Below are 19,666 nucleotides of genomic sequence, written 5' to 3' on the forward strand. Positions count from 1 at the left end.
ACTATGAGCTATCTTCCATAACCCTGTATTCCCTCACTTGCTAAACACTACCCCTTCTAGAGTATTCGCATTGGGATATCCAGTGTTCCACGTAATCCTTGATTTAATAGTCCTTGATGTTTGTCTATGGTACGGCTCTGACTATAGGCCTGCGGGCCTCCATGTGGCCATATACATCATGTATACTAATCTCTTAACTACCTCTATATCTTTCAGCTCTGGTTGCAAACAGAATGGTCTTCATTCTGTACTTGCTTTTCTGTTAAACATACTGAAACAAAACATTATATATATATATATATAAATATACTGAAAATTAACCTAAAATATCACTGCCTAAAGCTTTGGACTATGTAGCTATAACGAGTTAGATCTTGAAAAGGGCAATTAGTCTAGTTCTATTAGTAGTTGTTATTATATAATTGAGTCCATAGGAATAAAGAAAAGTTGTGAAACTTTACTTCACATGACACAAATAATACATGATTTTCTTCCGTAAAACCTTTACCTGTCACAGATTGTAAAATGAACAGATCCCAAAGTCAATGACCTGAGTGCAAAGCACCATAAATGTTATTATTGTGGATTATATGTAAATCAGTAGGAATAATGCACAGGTCACGTTGGTCACATATCTAATGAGCCTGTACAACTGATTCAGGGAGAGAATTCCACTTCTTCACAGCTCTCACTGTAAAACAAGAAACCCTTTCTGTGTGACTACAGGTATGGTATCTGTTATCCGGAAACTTGTTATCCAGAAAGCTTTGAATTATGGAAAGGCTGTCTGCAAATAATCCAAGTATTTCCTTTTTCTCTGTAATAATAAATCTGTACCTTGTACTTGATCCCAACTAAGATATAATTAATCCTTATTGGAAGCAAAACCAGCCTGTTGGGTTTATTTAAGTTTTACATGATTTTCTAGTAGACTTAAGGTATGAAGGTGCAAATTACAGAAAGATCCATTATCCAGAAAGCTCCAGGTCCAGACCATTATGGATAACAGGTCCCATACCTATACATACAAGTCCAACCTACGCAGTCCCTTAGTTCCATCTTGCGCTTGTCTACATTGTATATTATCCGACATGTTGAATAGATTCTATCAATGTATCTAGGTACATACACACGGTCTGATCTGGGGAGATAAGACGCCCATTGACAAATCTCTTTTTGGGGCAACTAATCTCTCCTAACAGCCTTCCCGTCGGCTAGAATGCAAATCGCCGGCGGGATGATACATGCCTGAATGGTAATTAAGATTTAAAGGAATAGTTCAGTGTGAAAATAAAAACTGGGTAAATAGGCTGTGCAAAATAAAAAATGTTTCTAATATAATCAGTTAGCCAAACATTTAATATATAAAGACTGGAGTGAACAGATGTCTAATAAAACAGCCAGAATCCAACTTTCTGCTTTTCAGCTCTATAACTGAGTTAGTCAGCAACTTGAAGGGGGGGGGGGCACATGGTACATTTCTGTTCAGTGAGTTTGTAATTGATCCTCAGCATTCAGCTCAGATTGAAAAGCAACAGATATGACCCATGTGCCCCCCCATTAAGTCTGATTGGTTACTGCCTGGTAACCAGGGTAACCAGTGTAAACCAAGAGAGCTGAAAAGCAGGAAGTAGTGTTCTTACTGACATGTTATACATCAAATCACCCCAGCCTTTATACATTACATTTTTGGTTAACTAACTATATTAGAAACATCTATTTACCCAGTTTTTATTTTTACACTGAACAATTCCTTTAACATCGATATTAAATAATTGTCCCAATGTCAGCTTCTATGACAGATGTAACCAACAGGGGCTTGGAAGATTTCTTGGATATAATCTGCACGGCTACATTGATCTATACATATATATTTGATAGACAAATTAACTAGTAACTTTCTGCTAATGGTTTTTTGACCATTGCTAAGTTTAGCTTCTCAACAGAAGCCCAGAGCCCATTGAGCATGTGCAGTGCCACTGACACTCAATGAATGGCCTGGCAAAATCAGAAGATGGGGAGTAACATTTTGGACTTTGAAGGCATGGATCATTTCTGTTATAGTACAACATGGATAATGTCAGTGACAGTTTTGGTCATGGGCCCCCCATTTCTTTTAATCTCTAAAATTTTCACTCTGTTACTATGGGTTTCCCACAACCTCTATGTCAAAACATATATGTGAGTCATATCTTCTCACTGCAATCATTTTCATTCATTTGTGCTCAGAGATCCAGTTCTTTGACTTTGGGTCCCTCTCAGATCCTGCGGTCAAGGTACAATTGCAGACACAGGACCTCTGGTAGCTATGCCACTGAATACTAATATCTCTATGAGATGCTGTTTAGAAGTTATATTTGACTGACACTGGCCTCCTATTTACTATGAAATAAACTAGTTGCAACAATGAAGACCAGTATGGCAGCTCCCAGTTATACACAAACTCAATATACATGCAAATCAGACTCCTTTGGAATAATAGTAAATGGCAATGTTTTACTGAAAAGTCAAAGTAAAGTGAAGTGTAAATCCTAATGTGTGCTGACCCAATGTTATTAGGATGGCTAACTTGATTGGCTGATGTTTAGTTTTGATCTTGAGAGGTTTGTGTTTTTTCTTGTACATTCTATAAAATGAGACTCTATTATATAGTAGCGTTACTCAGGTTTTCCATTGCTTGAATATTTGTAATGCCTTCCAGCGTAGCAAATGTTTCTATACTTAGGCCCACCAGTGGAACATCCAGGTCTGGGTCTAGTCTGGGTGACATGAAGATTATTTTATCCAGTCTAAGCAGATAAAAACGGTCTTGTTGCAATATATCTCGTGCCTCTTCAGAAAGAATCGGAACTCATTATCCATGCTATCCATTCAGGAAACAGCTCACATTCAAACTTGACTTATACTTGCTAGCAGTCAGGCCACAATGTCTGCTCCAATTTTCCCACAATGCCCAGTTGAGGCCTCTGCCTTGTGATTCAGCTAAGAATCCTCATCCTGTTGACCTGACACTTGGCCAAAGCCCCCTATTACTTCCGATTTGACAAATTCACTTTGTGCTTGTCGGGAGCCTCACAATTTATTTTTTGCAGAACTTCATGAAGTTAAAATAAGATTTTTTTCATAATGAAAGAAAACATGTTAGTTGTAAATGTAATTGCTATTGAAAGCAATGATTTTCCCTTCCTGGTTTCAGGGTTTCGAAAACAATGTAACAGGAGTCAGTTCTTTTAGTATATTAAAGAATGGCCAATTCTAAGCAACTTTTCTGTTTTATCTGAATTATTTGCCTTCTTCTGACTTTGTCCAGCTTTAAGATGAGGGTCACTGACCCCATCTAAAAACAAATGCTCAGTAAAGCTACACAATTATTGTTATTGCTACTTTTGATTGCTCATCTTTCTATTCAGGTATTTTACAATTCATATTCCAGTCTCTTATTCAAATCAATGCATTGTTGCTAGGGTAACTTGGACCCTAGCAACCAGATTCCTGACTTTTAAAACAGGAAAGCTTTGAATAAAAAAGTCAGAAACCAAAAATTATAAAAAATAAAAACCAATTGCAAATTTTTCTCAGAATATCACCCTCTGCATCATGCTAAAAGTTAACTCAAAGGTGAACAACCCCTTTAAGTCTTGAGATGTTGCTCTGAAAATGAAGTCAGTGAGCAGAGAAGAGTCACCTGATGTTTCCCTGGTCAGTTCTAAGCAGAGCAACGTCATAAGACTTTCCTTTTCTGCCTAATTTAATTTCTATAAACTGGGAGTCATTTATCATATACCCTGGGCTAATTTGCCCGTGGGCAGTTACCCATGGCAACCAATCAAATTTTTGCATTCATTGTTCTACTTGCAGCTGTCTGGAAGAAGCTAAGCACTGATTGGTTGCTATGGGTTACTGCCCACAGGCACATTTGCCCAGTGTTGATAAATTACAGCCACTGTGTCTGGTTGGTTGAAATAAATGGCAGGTGGCACTGAAGTCAGATTCATTATATGTACAAACTGCTAACATGTTGAAAACTAGATAAAAAAAAGTAAATGTAATTTGCAAAAGCGCTGAGCAATGTAATAGTAACTTGTTTGGAGGATTTGTGTTACCTTTAAGGGTTCCTCATCTGCAGAGCTAACAGCCTAACCTAACACTGAGTATCTCATTATCTGATTATTAAAAGCCCAACATTAACATAAAATATGACACTTGCACTACACCAAATGCTGCCTAAATTGGCTCCAATCACTACATGCAGTCTGGTCAGATTCTGTCTGAACTATATAATTACCAGCCGGAAATGGCATCTGCTGGATGTATCAGTGTCATTGTGACCTGGAGACTGCAACTCTATTGGAATTCTGGGAGTAAATACTGCATGAGAGTAAAAAAAACCCATGGCATGTTTGGAAGAACAGTTCTGATTTTACTTAAATTCTTTGGTATTTGGCGCCACCTAATGGGCAACACAATGTAAACAAGGGAACTTGTACGATGAAGACAGACCAGCTGCAAAAATACGGTACAGTTTCAGCTCTCAAACCTCCCAAGAATGGATGCATTCCCCTTTTATACCAATAACTGACTAATCGGACTCTCCCCAGTTCCACCGGAATACACATGCAGTGCTACTGACAGAAATCCATCACTCAAAGGGGCAGATTCGCTAACCTTCGAAAATTCACCAGCGATGGCTTTGATTACATCGCAACATTTCACCAGGGGTAGATTCGCCAGGACAACGCTAATTCACTAATATCCAAAGTTGCGTCCAGGGCGCCGAACGCTGGCTAAGTAGTGCTAGTGTTACTGTGGAAAGAGAAGCGAAGTTGCGCTAGCGTTGCCTAATTTGCATACGCCGGGAAGTTAGTCACTTCGCCCTTTAGTAAATCTGCCCCCCAGCTCCAGGGGTCTGCCAAAATATCTTATTCTTTCCAATAGTTTCTGCAGTGGCTAAATAGACACCATTTGCCCATACAACCCTATCCTACATTTAAAAAAAAACAACATAGACCCCCAGTTTCCTTCTGTTTCAATCTTTATCTTCCTTTAGTTATTTTGAGATATAGCCCAATCAACAAACACAGCCAGCAGATCACTCCCCTGGGTCTAGGGAAAGTCTACCAAATACACACGCAGGCATGTTAAAGGAGAACTAAACCCTAAAAATGAATATGGCTAAAAACTAAACTTATTGCACCAGCCTAAAATTTCAGCTTGTCAATAGCAGCAATGATCCAGGACTTCAAACTTGTCACAGGGGGTCACCATCTTGGAAAGTGTCTGTGACACTCACATGCTCAGTGGGCTCTGAGCAGCTGTCGAGAAGCTAAGCTTAGGGGTCGTCGCAAATTATCAAGCAGAAAATGAGGTTGGCCTGTAATATAAGCTGATGCTACAGGGCTGATTATTAAATTCTGATGCTAATTGCACTGGTTTCTGTGCTGCCATATAGTAATTATATTAATTACTATTCAGCCTTATACTGTGATATTTCTAATCTATGTGTACTGTATATTGTGAGTGGGTCCCTTAGCTCAGTAAGTGACAGCAGCACAGAGCATGTGCAGTGAATCAGCAGAAAAGAAGATGGAGAGCTACAGGGGCATCTTTGGAGACACAGATCTTTACTGGTAAAGGGCTATGGTTGCCTTGGGCTGGTACAGAAGCCCAAAATAATGTACAGCATCTCTAGCTACTTCTTTAGTTAAGCTTTAGTTCTCCTTTAAGCATATATCAGGCACTGTGGAATCTTACACCTTAAAAATAGTTTCCCCTTGGTATGTCTGTATATGATCTATTGCTTTCAACCTACCGCTCCTGTGTGCAGCAATGCCACATACAGAGAGGCACAATTCTTTGCACTCCCAGATTTTCACACACAGGTACTAATTCCTTACCATCCAATTTTAATCTAAATGAGCCCTTTTGGGCAGAACTACCCAGGAGAGTTTGTTGGACGTGGTCTGACTTGAATCTTGTTTCCTTCAGTCTGGGAACTCATAATTATAGCAAGTAGGCAGCAGCCATTTTGTGGTCACTGTTATTAAGACAAGCCTTGTATCATCTCAGAATCTTGTTTGTGCACCAGAATGGGGGACCTGATGTACTTCCCCATGTCCTGGCTACACAATTAAATGGTTAAAGGGATACTGTCATCGGAAAACATATTTTTTTTCAAGACGCATAAGTTAATTGCGCTACTCCAGCAGATTTCTGCACTGAAATCCATTTCTCAAAAGAGCAAACAGATTTGTTTATATTCAATTTTGAAATCTGACATGGGGCTAGACATTTTGTCAATTTCCCAGCTGCCCCATGTCATGTGACTTGTGCCTGCACTTTAGGAGAGAAATGCTTTCTGGCAGGCTGCTGTTTTTCCTTCTCAATGTAACTGAATGTGTCTCAGTGGGACATGGGTTTTTACTATTGAGTGCTGTTCTTAGATCTACCAGGCAGCTGTTATCTTGTGTTAGGGAGCTGTTATCTGGTTACCTTCCCATTGTTCTTTTGTTTGGCTGCTGGGGGGGAAAAGGGAGGGGGTGATATCACTCCAACTTGCAGTACAGCAGTAAAGAGTGATTGAAGTTTATCAGAGCACAAGTCACATGACTTGGGGCAGCTGGGAAATTGACAATATGTCTAGCCCCATGTCAGATTTCAAAATTGAATATAAAAAAATCTGTTTGCTCTTTTGAGAAATGGATTTCAGTGCAGAATTCTGCTGGAGCAGCACTATTAACTAATTCATTTTGAAAAAAAAAAAATTTCCCATGACAGTATCCCTTTAAGAGAATTGGGGGAATGTGGGGAGAGCAGCAGCACCGGACTTAGTGGGCGGGCGCCCCAAGGCCGTGCGGTCCTTGTGCAGTCCAGCATACCCCCCCTCTGGCGCGAGCGCACATGCACCGGAATGCTTGAGCTGTGCTCCCCCGGTAAGCAGCTGGGAGGCATACCGCCCCTATTATTCCGCCGCCCTAGACCCAGGCCTTTGTGGCCTCGCCACAAATCCGGGCCTGGAGAGCAGTGACATCTAGTAAGTGCTAAATGGAAAGTGAAAGTAATTGTCTGCCCCGTCTCTATGCCTAAGGCATACAAGAGGGGCAGACAATATTTGATTGACAACTGAGATTTTTAAATGAGTTTACAACAGCCATGAATACTTTAATAGAAAAAAAAATTTGGATTTCATGTTTAATTTGAAAATGACTTTTATTTTGAGATTTTTATGTCTGAGTGACAGGTCCACTTTAATGAAATTGTGTTGGGGGCTTAATTAATTATTTAAAACTAGAATTATTGAGAACTTGTATATGCATATGTGCAATATGTGAGAAAAAAAATGATCTCATGCTTTATCGCATGAAAACCCAAAGACGAGATTCAATTCAAGGAGAAAATCTTTTCTTTTAATTCAGTTCCAGTTTTTTTCCCATAGAATTCAGTGGCGTTTTCACATGTTTTTCTTCTGCTGGAGTTTTCTGAATTGAATTGCACCTCAAATTGAAGCTTGTCCCTGAGTTTTCATGCGATAAACCTTATTCTCACTGAATTGAATCTGGCCCTTTGTCTCAGAAACAGTAAGAATAGTCTTCCGGTAATAATCATGGGGATTCTGTAGTTTATACTGTGCATGTGGCATTGTAATCCCAGGCAGTGTCCGACTGGAACACCAGGGGCCCACCCAAAAACCTTAGACCAGGGGCCCACTCTCAGTACTATTATTCTTCCTCTATTGTAGTCTTTTTTCTTTACATACTATAATCTATTATTTAGGGATGCACCGAATGCACTATTTTGAATTCGACCAAACTCCCAAATCCTTTGCGAAAGATTAGTCCGAATACCGAACCGAATCCTAATTTGCATATGCAAACTAGGGGTGGGAAGGGGAAAACATTTTTACTTTCTTGTTTTGTGACAAAAAGTCACACCTTTTCCTTCCTGTCCCTAATTTGCATATGCAAATTAGGATCCGGTTTGGCTGGGCACAAGGATTCAGCCGAATCCGAATGCTGCTGAAAATGGCTGAATCGTGGCCAAATCCCGAACTGAATCCTGGATTCAGTCCATCCCTACTATTATTACATTACTATGGCCATGAAATAGGCCCAATGTTTAGCAGCATGAGGGCCCACTGACACTTGGGCCCACCGGGAGTTTTCCTATTATCCAGTTGGGCCAGTCCGACACTGACCCCAGGACATAGTGACACCCAATGGCACTGTGTTCCCAAAAACATACCAAGAACATACCAGCACTGAGAGTCCCAGTAATCTCCAGAATAAATGACACTGTGTAGGTTATTCATTAAAGTCCACATGCTAAAAACTCGAAAATGTTTAATTTTTTTACTATTAAATCCGAATTTTTGGTAAAAAAAACCTATAATCTTTTTGAGATTTATTATAACCCGAGGCTGCAAAAAGTACGAATCTGAAAATACTATCTTCAACCTGTCAAGGTCCCGTAGAAGTCAATGGCAGAGGTGCTATTTGCAATTTGATATTATTGTCTGCGCTGGGTTTTGTACAATAATCTGAACATTTTTGGCTTTTCCTCAGATTTCACTAAAAATTCTGACTTTTCGGGCATCAGAAAAATTCTGATTTTTGAAGTTCTGAAGTTGCGGTTTTTGTGCAACAATCTGAAAAAGTCGCGATTTTTGCATTTTTTTCTTGATACTTAAGGGTAAATCGTTTTAGTTTAGTTGCACTATTTTTATTTAAGAAAAATCTCTAAAATTCAATTTTAAATAAATAACCCCCTGTATACCCCACAAGAATGTCGGCATCTAACAGCACCATGACTCCCAGAGAAAACCAACAGAAAATAGCAATTTAACTCGCAGCAACCTCTAGCTGGCATGGAACAGCCTCTGTGAGGCTACTACTGTATTGTTATTGATACTTTGTATTGCTTATGCTTCTATTCAGTCCCTCACCTATTAAGCTTCCAGCCTCTCATTCAAATAGGTTTGCCACCTGGCCAGTATTTTACCGGCCTGGCTGTTAAAAATGATGGTTGATCCCAATGTTATTAATAGGGAAAAAAGATAAATATATAGGAAGGCAACCCTACATTCAAACCACTACCTGGTTGCTTGGTTAAATAAAACCCTAGCAACCAAATAGATGCTGAAATACCAAACTAAAGAGCGGTCAAAGAGAAATCGCAAAAAATTTAAGAATGAATAAATATCAGTTCCTAATTCTCTCAGAATATCACTTTCTACATCATTCTAAAAGTTAATTTAAAGATGAACTACCCCTTTAAAGAAAACTTTATGAAAACATGAAGGATACTGAAGCCACAGTTAGATACTATCATAAATTGGTTAGATAATCTCTGCTCTACATTTTCAAGAGCCAGAGATTAGTGTGGGGTGTGTCACCAGCAGATTCGCTCCAAACACAACACTCATTATTCAGCCAGTAAAGGAATTGGGATGGCACTGGGCCAGGAACTGGGATGGCAACATGGCACTGAGCCATTCAAACCACTGCAGGTGGCACTGTGTGTGCTGCTGGGGGGAGGCACTGTGTGTGCTGCTGGGGGGAGGCACTGTGTGTGCTGCTGGGGGGAGGCACTGTGTGTGCTGCTGGGGGGCACTGTGTGTGTAAGAATTCAGGGGTTTAACTTTCAAAACTACAGGAAGTTCTTGGAAAGAGCAGAAGGGAAGATTTGAGAGAGGAAAAATAGATTGCAAAGAAATGCCCTGAAAAACTGGGGAAGACCAACGCAAGAAGATCATGTTTGCTCTGGAAGCTTGGAATAGGCAAATGGGAACAGAGTGTCAGCGTTATAGTTTACAGTCAGGATCTATCTCTCTACTGGGACTAGTCCTGCTATCAGGGGAGAACAGTGGAATAATTTGTTAATAACTGCCCCCCAAGGTCAGGCACGGATTTGTGGGGAGGCCACAAAGGCCCGGGCCTAGGGCGGCACGATTTGAAGGGGCAGCATGCCGCCCAGCTGCACCATCTGCCAATGCAGTCCTTGGTGCAGATAGGGATGAGTGTACGCGCATGTGTGCACGGTTTCGCGCAGGGGAAAGGGGGCCCAAGGTAGATGGGCCCCAATAAGCAGTATGTGGCATTCCTGGCCTGGGATTTAAAATAGGCCCTGGCATTTCAAGTACACAGAGACCCAAACAGCCCCCCAGCAGCCCAATTAATAGTGACTTTCTATGGCATCTTACAGCAGCCCCGCTGGCATTTGCCAGAACCCACAAACCCACAGTCTGAGCCTGGTATGGGGCCCCGGAATTCCAGATGACGGCCCTGATTGGGATCATGTGCACAATAGTGCTACATGATTTGTAGAAGGAACCATTTTTTTCACAGATTGGGATGGATTTAGCCCAACTTCCTTGTTACATGAGCAAGTGCCACATGCCAAACTGCAGGCAAAGGGCCAAACTAGTCACAGTACTGTTTGCAACTTCCCCTGCTTTCCTGCTCTGTTTCTATGTTTCTTCATTACCAGAGGAGGTGGTTAGCACAACACTAGTGCTCGGGATAAACGATATTCTCCATGCAGTGCATGACCAAGTGATCATCTAAGACAGTGCTGTCCAACTTCTATGGTACCGAGGGCCAGAATTTTTCCAATCTACATGGTGGAGGGCCAATAGCGGAAGCCTGTGTTAGCCACTCCCTGTTTTTAGACCACACCCACTTTAAACCACACCCACTTTAAACCACACCCATGTTACCGCAAGACCATGTCCACATTAATAGCACACCAAAAAACCAAATGGTTGGTGCTCACTGCAGGGATCAGGGCCGGAACTAGGGGTAGGCAGAGTAGGCTGCTGTCTAGGGCACCATCATTGAGGGGCGCACTTTTTTCAAGCGTTTATTTAATAATTTGTTTCAGTAATCATGGTCACCCAGTTGGATGGAATCCATCTCCTTCCCCTTCTCCCTCTTGCCGGCAAGTAATAGCTCCTTCTGTGCGGTGCATCGCGACGTGTGTACACGCGTCAATGACATGTTGGTGTGGCTCTCGCTGCTCTCAGCCTTGCACAGTTGCACCGAACTGAAGACATTCTTTCTATTACTGTAAAGTGTGAAGCTTCCTGTTGGCACAGCCAGGTACAGATTTGGGGCCCATTTGTTTGCTGTTGCTGCTGGTCTGGGCGCTGGTACATAAATACTTGGGGGCAGTATGATGTGATCAGATTTATTTTTGGCTGCTGCTGGCACAGGGGGGCAATATGATGGCTGCAGGAGGGCTGTATGATGGATGGCTGCTGAGCTTGCTGGTACAGGTACAGGGGGGCAGTAATATAAATGAAAAAGTGTTGTACATTTTCTTGCTCTCTTTTTTTTTTTTTAAAAAAAAGGTTGATTTTTATTGAATTTTAACAACGTAAAAAAAATTTGAAGGAAGTAAAGCTAGGTAGAAGGAAAGAAAGGGGAAAGTAGAGAAAGAGGTACGGCTGAAAAAGTGACTATCAATGGTTAGTCGTTGTGACTGGCAACTCGAGCCAAGGGTTCCAAATATTCTCAAATTTCTTCGGGCATCCGCGTGCTAAGTAGGTGTTTCTTGCTCTCTTTATTTAAAAACCATCATGGTAAGGAGGGAAATTGTAATGCAGAACAGGGGGCACTGAGTAAAGCTCTTGCCTAGGGTGCCAAACTACCTTGTGCCTGCCCTGGCAAGGATGTCACTCATATGTGAAATAAGATAAGTCATATTAAGACATACCCATAAATCCATATGCCTCCTCCTCCCCTGTGTATAATACAGTACCCCAGCATATGATTAAACAACTTAGGGGCCACTAACTATAATTTTCAATTGCTAACAAACCCTCAGAACAAATACCAAAGTATGACACACACAAGAGCATATGAAAGACAGAACAGAGCAGGAGACAGGAATCAGGTCCAATCTAATATGTACTACATACAGTGACACAGTGCTGGTGCCCCATTAGCATTTTGTATAATGTGTGAACAGGTGAACAATGTGGGCAGTTTCAGTCTGGGTCTCAGGTGTGAACATTACAGGGTTTAGGGGTGTGAACAATAGAGGTGTCAGAAGTGTGAACAATACAGGGATTATCTGAATTTGAGGTTTAGACAATGCAGGGGCCAATTAATCTCTCTAGTGATACCTCTTAAATTTTACATATGGTAAACAGACACAGCAGGCAGACTTTGATGTGGTGGGCCACATGAGGGGGGGTCGCGGGCCGCCAGTTGGACATTTCGGGACCGCATGGCCCCGCTCATCACTGATGAAGGGCCATACGGTCCCGAAATGTTTGATATTGTGAACAGTGTTGAGAGCACCATGGAATAAAGCCTGGGATCACCCCGTTTGATGCATAAGGAGGTATTGGCTTTTTTTATGTTGGTGATTTATACATATGTGTCAAGAAGAATAGCATAAGGTGCTGGTAAATAGTCCTGATCTGAAAAAGTTTCAAGTTATTTTGCCCTTGTGGATCCATCCTCCCCCTCCCCCACAAGCTTGGGCACTGTCTCCTTTGGTGTTACCAATGGGTGGTACCAGAAACAAAATGAATTAACTAAAACCATAAACTAAACACACTGTGGATGTTAAAGGGGTTGTTCACCTTCAAACAACTAGTTGGTTTCAGATAGATCACCAGAAATAACGACTTTTTCCAATGACTTTCTATTTTCTATGTGTGACTGTTTTTCTAATATTGAAGTGTAAAGTGTAATTTCTCTCCTTCTGAAGCAGCTCTGGGAGGGGGGTCGTCGACCCTGTAAACTGTTCTAAATGGATACATTTAGTTGATACATTTCTTATCTTTGTCCCTGCTGAGCAGAATCTCTGGGTTTCATTACAGGCAGCTGTTAGAATTGATACAATAGTTACTAATACTCCAGAGATACTGCTGAGAAATGGATCAACTAAATGTAGCAAAATTGTAACAGTTCAGAGTCTGCCCCTGAATTACTGAGCTGCCAGACTGAAACACCAGAGCCAGGAACATTCAACTTCAAACTTCGATTTTGGAAAAAACGTAAAAAATAAATAATGGAAAGTAATTCAAAAAAGGCTTTATTTCTGGGGAACAATCTAAAAACAACTGAATTGAAAAAAGTGTTTGGAAGGTGAACAACCCCTTTAAGAGGGCTAAGGAGAAGAAACTTTGAAACTTTTAAACTAATTTAGAACTAGGGCCAAATGATCAGATTTCAACAACTGGAATAGGGGCTGCAGGAGTGAGGACTGCATCAACACGCCAACGTGGTCCTCGATTCAACATGAAAATCAAACCTGCCTGATGTTTGGCCAGATATTGGTCAGGTGGGCAGATAAGCTGCTTACTCAGTCTAAAGGACTCCAATTGGCAGCTCAACTGGTAAATATACCCCTTGTAGTAACCCATGACAACAAATCAAATCTTTGCTTTCTTTATTCTGAACAAAGCTAATCACTGACTGGTTGCTACGAGTTACTGCTCAGGTGTAAATTTAGTATTTCTTCCCTTGATAAGTTATTCTGATCCCTATATGATATATAAGTGCTTCAGACTTTTCTTTTATGTTGCTTGCAGTAGTTTAAATACCAAGCAGAGCTGCAGAGAGATTGAATATAACATCTTTCAAGCCTGCTACTATAAAATTTAGACCAAGATGGCCCTTGCAATGCCGCCCCTTTCACTTTTCTTGATTTGCACATCTATATGATTTGTACCAAATCTGTAGGTTCAAACTTCAGTGTAATTCAAACTATTTACCACTGGATGGCAATAACATTCTGTTGTGTCTTGGCACCTGCTAGTCCCACTGTGAATAATCTGAACCTATCAGTTAGGGGCAGATTTATTAAATACTGACACCAGAAATTAAACCTTTTTTTACATCTATCATAATATTGTCATTGCATGCTATCTATAATTTTGCCATAAAAGTATTTGCAGATTCATTTACATTACCCATCTGATCCCCCATGTTCCTCTCTGAGGGGGCTGCCATATTTGAGCTTCAGTAGTCTATTAGCATTAGAAACTGTAACTGACATGTTTAGATGGGACAGTCCGGTTGGCAAAACAGTCGGGTTTAGGAACTTCAAGTAACAATTACTTACAAAAGCAGCCCTATCAGTGAAAAATGATCAACAACAGCAATAGGTAACTTTTGATGTACATAAATATTTTGAATAATATTTTTTAGTGTCAGTATCACTTTTAGGTTCGAATTAGGGATGCACCGAATCCACTTTTTTGGATTCGGGCGAACCCCCGAATCCTTTGTGAAAGATTCGGCCGAAGACCGAATGCAAATTATTGGTGGGAATGGGAAAATATTTTTTACTTCCTTGGTTTCTGACAAAATTCGGATTCGGTTCGGCCAGGCAGAAGGATTCGTCCGAATCCGAATCCTGCTGAAAAAGGCCGAATCCCGAACTGAATCCTGGATTTGGTGCATCCCTAGTTCCAATGGTTAAATTTGAATTTTTGAGTAAAATTTTTGGTCAAAACTCACAAATTCGAGTTGGGAATAAACCACATTCGAATTCGAGATTCATCATACCATGACCTGGAAGTAACTTGAATTCGATAGGTCGCCACCTAAAACCTGCCTAAAGTTCATGTCAATGGCTGAGGTCCGTTGACCCATTTGAAAATGTTAATAGCCTTCTTTTCTCGGAAAAACTCAATTCGAATTGCGTTTGAATTGCATTCAAGTTTCCAGGTCGGTAATATTAGTTAGATTTTTAGACGTTCAGGTTTTTTCTTCAATAAGATACAATTCCAGTTTCGAGGTCATTCGAGATAAAAAAAAAAAAAAAACTCTTGACCTTTGATAAATCTGCCCCTTAGAATGAACTTTGCATTTTGCAAACTTCATACAAATCTTTCTCTCGTTCAAAGCATTTCTCCCAGAGAATTAGGATACCGTTGCTATTTTAGGATTTAAGCTGGCCATAGATGTTGACATTTTTAAAAGATCACATCCTCATCGTGAGACCACGATCTTCTCGGAACGATCATACGATCGTACGTATTGACCATCAACTAAAAAGACCAATTTGCCAGGAAAACAAAGGGGAGATGCCGCTTGTCCCTGCAAACATAGATAGATTGCACTGGGACCGACAAAGATTTTTTGACCTGGCCTATCCATTTCCTGACAGATGTTGGCCGAAAAATCGTAAAATGTACGATCGTTCGAATCCCACTAACCGCACGATAATTTAGAAGGATTGGTCGGACATCCCTAAAATCGGTCGTTTGGCAAGAAGAATCGTCGCGTCTATGGGGAGCTTTAGGCCCCTTTGCAGCTCTGCATAATGACCAGCTGATGGGCGTGTTAGTGTAACTGGCATGGTTTCTAAACAAATAATCTTCTCCTTCCTTTTTTCCACTGCACTATATCATGCAAATTGCAGCTGAACCCTTGTGCTACCAACCCTATGCTTACACCATCTCCAGTTGTTAGTGTGGTTTCTGTAGCACATAACATGATTGTGGGGTATACTGTATTTTACACAGTGTTAGAGTAAGATCATATAGAAATCTCAGCATCTCTGGAAGGGTGCCGTAAAAACTATACTTATTAGCCCAATATACTGTATTCTAAATGAGACAGGAGATTGAATCCTGCCACACAGGTCTTCTAAAATAGTTCATCTCTGTTCCTGCAACTACCATTCTATCAAAATAAACAGTCACTATTTATTGGGCCTATGGGGGGCTGTTTGGACGCCTATTTTGAATCCCAGTCCAGTCCTTCTAAACAGAAAATATGCAAAAAGCAGCTTGATAGATATAAAAAGATAACGGATCTTAGCTTTCAGGTTTTATGGACAATTCAACTTTTAAAAAGAGGCCATAGTAATGTATATTAGATGTTTAATACTTCTGGATAAAGAAACAGATACGTTTCACAGGTTTCACAGTACGCACCCTTCACCTCCAAATCACTTTAATCGGATGCACGTCCAACGGTTTCCACCTTCAATCCGTTCAATCAAACCACATTAGTTATAGATGGCACCAGTCAATGGTTTCTTTTCTGAAACGTTGCCAATTGTTTGGGGTCAGAGCCCATGTCCTAATAAAGGCATTTTAAGTAAAGAAACCATTGACTGGTGCCGTCACTAACATAGAAACAGATACTCCAATGCAGAAACTGTGCTGCTACGTTATTTATTCAACCTTTTAGCAGCACAGTTTCTGCATTGGAATATCTGTTTCTATATCCAGAAGAATTGAGTATTGACACTTTATTAAGGACATAAAGTTGGGAACTGGATACTGAAGTTTTTTCTGGCGCAAACATGTTTTAGGCATCAGAGTGATCCCATGTATTGGGAAGCAAAAAGGGAACTGGGAACTGTGTAATGTTCAGTATCTACGGTGCAATGTACTATAGGGGCTTTGTTGTATTTTCATATACTGCAGCCAACAAAGCCAGTGAAACAATTCCCTTGCACTCAGCAGAAGCAGAAGAGGTACAACGGGCTCTGGATCAAGAAAGTACCAAAGCTGCATTTCTGACTCTGTGCCTTATGTGAGCTGCTGCGATATTGGAAATAGTACAGTGTAGGCCTCCTATAAAACAAAAGGATGTTCATAACTCCCAACATTTGAAAAATGGAAAGCAGGTTATGGAAAAATTTGGCAGGTTAGGAAAATCTAAACACATTTCTGGGAGTTTTAGGGTAATGTTTTATGTGTTATAACAGTTTTGATAATTACATAGTTAGTTACATAGTTAGTTAGTTAAATTGGGTTCAAAAAAGTCCATCCAAGTTCAACCCCTCCAAATGAAAACCCAGCATCCATACACACACCCCTCCCTACTTTTAATTAAATTCTATATACCCATACCTATACTAACTATAGAGCTTAGTATCACAATAGCCTTTGATATTATGTCTGTCCAAGAAATCATCCAAGCCATTCTTATAGTCATTAACTGAATCAGCATCACAACATCACCCGGCAGTGCATTCCAGAACCTCACTGTCCTGACTGTGAAGAACCCCCTACGTTGCTTCAAATGAAAGTTCTTTTCTTCTAGTCTAAAGGGGTGGCCTCTGGTACGGTGATCCACTTTATGGGTAAAAAGGTTCCCTGCTATTTGTCTATAATGTCCTCTAATGTACTTGTATAGTGTAATTATGTCCCCTCACAAGCGCCTTTTTTCCAGAGAAAACAACCCCAACCTTGACAGTCTACCCTCATAATTTAAGTCTTTCACACCTCTAACCAATTTAGTTGCACTTAGTCTCTGCACTCTCTCCAGCTCATTTATATCCCTCTTAAGGACTGGAGTCCAAAACTGAACTGCATACTCCAGATGAGGCCTTACCAGGGACCTATAAAGAGGCATAATTATGTTTTCACCCCTTGAGTTAATGCCCTTTTTATACAAGACAGAACTTTATTTGCTTTAGTAGCCACAGAATAACACTGCCCAGAATTAGACAATGAATGGTAATGAAGGTGAAGAAGCTGTGATAATCAGTTTCCCCAGGAGACCTAATCTTTAATAATTACAGTTGTATCATTGCTTATCCAAGTCCTAAAAAGAAAACAAAAGTTGCTCAGCGGCCAGCGAACTGTGCGCGCCCATTACAATTCCACCAGTGCGCAGTTAAATTACGGCAGCATAAAGAACTCAGTTCAAATCCGAAGTGACATATATATATACATATATATATAGTGTTTAATGTATAAACTTGTTTTCCAAAATTTCCATAAAAACAGCAATTCCATCTCCACATTGTATTGTTTAAATATCCAGCTGCTATCTCGAAGCCAGTTCCCCCATCGCATAATAAAAATAGTTGAGACTCATGGACAAATGCCAATTTCATTATCAATAGTTAGATACTTTAGATAACATTTATGATTGGTCACGCAATAGGAAACATGCCAGCCAATGCAGCGACTGAAACCTTTCAGACTGACACCTTTCAGACTTTCATGGTGGTTAGCCACAGAACTCAGAGGTATGCCACAGCAAAGTTACAGTGTTTTACAATGGAATGTACATACAGGTAATATCCTACAGAAAGTACCCCCTCCCTTTGGCAATCACATGCAATCACTTGCAAAAGCGTATGCCATGCAACAGTTGCTTGAAAAGAGACTATAGGGGTCCGGAAGCATCCTCTGCACCTTTACTCCTCCATTAATCTTAAGGAGGTGGCCATACACGGAGAGATCCGCTCGTTCACCAAACGAGCGTATCTCTCTCCGATAGACAATATCGGGCTGATACGATTGTGGGCCCTATGGCCCAATGATCGGATCCAAATGAACGGGCGGTCGGAATGCGGGACCACCTCAACAAACAGATGCGGCCGCGATCCGACGGGATTTTTAGTCCCATCCGATCGAGATCTGGCCAACTTTCGACCAGGTCTCGATCGAGGAAGCCCGTCGGGGGGCCCCATACACGGGCCAATAAGCTGCCGACTCGGTCTGTCAGCAGCTTTTATCGGCCCGTGTATGGCCACCTTTAGATAGCAGGTGGAATGTTGGCTTCTAAGCCCTTTCTTTCATTTGATTTTTATTTCATAGTCAAATTTTCGAGATGTAATTTATGAGCTGAAGCTGATGTGATAGAGGGCTTGCTTTAGCTTTGCACTCTTTTTCATTACTGCTGCTCAAACAGGAAACAGGCTTGTGAAATTTTAAATGACGCATAAAGTGTCTTCTGCAAGGGCAAAGGGAACCAAATTAGCACATACCATGTAGGGGAGAGAAAGGGTAAAATCACTTTAACCGGCAATCAGAAATGAAATGTAAAGGGGAACTAAAGTCAAATCAAAAATCTAAAAGAGCACCTTTGCATTTGAATTTTTTTAATTTGCAATTTAAGTTTTTTAAGATATGACTAATTTGATATTGCTCCTTCCAGGACTGAGCATAGCAGCTCTTATTCAGAGGTACATGTCAGCAGTTATATGGTTAACAGAATTTGCAGGCAGGGGCCCCAGTGTAACGCTGTTCTGCAAAGTGCTCTCTTAGTTTCCTTGAGGTTTTATAGTGGTGCTAACAGCTGAAGGGAAGTAGCTGCATTCCTGCAACCCCAGAACACCTTTCTGAGTCCTTGGCTCATTAAATATCAGGTCCTTGCAGAAATCGGTTTTCCTTGAGGTACATGAGTAAACGCAACTGCCTCCTCCAGCTGTCAGCACTATTTAAAAGTCCCAAAGGGAGGCAGATAGAGACTGCTATACTGAGGGGTGTTTTACTGAAGACTCTATGGGGCAAATTCACTAAGATTTGTAGTTGCGCCAGGCGTAACTTCGCCGCACATCGCCAGGCGTAGTTTCGCCAGCGATTCTTAAATTCACTAAAATCCGAAGTTGCACTCAGGGGTAGCGTAAGGTTGCGAAGTTGCGCTAGCGTTGATTCGCTTAGCGAAGCGAAGTTACGCTAGTGATGGTTAATTTGCATACGGCGCCAAATTCACATTTCAATGGAGGAATATGTAGCAGCACTACAAATGCCTGGGAAACCTTCAAAACATCAAATAAAATTTTTATTTTGCCCTACACATGTGCCCACTGTATAGTTAAGTTGCCATGAGTTAGGAAATGTAGGGGGGAAGGAGGGGAGCCCCAAAAAATTTTTCGATCTTTTTCAGCCTATCACCCATAATATAGAAAAAACGCCAGCGTTTTTTGGTACTTAGAAAAAAATTTAACTTTTTTTGAA

The sequence above is a fragment of the Xenopus laevis genome, chromosome 4S, assembly GCF_017654675.1.
Source record: "Xenopus laevis strain J_2021 chromosome 4S, Xenopus_laevis_v10.1, whole genome shotgun sequence".
NCBI classification, from domain to species: domain Eukaryota; kingdom Metazoa; phylum Chordata; class Amphibia; order Anura; family Pipidae; genus Xenopus; species Xenopus laevis.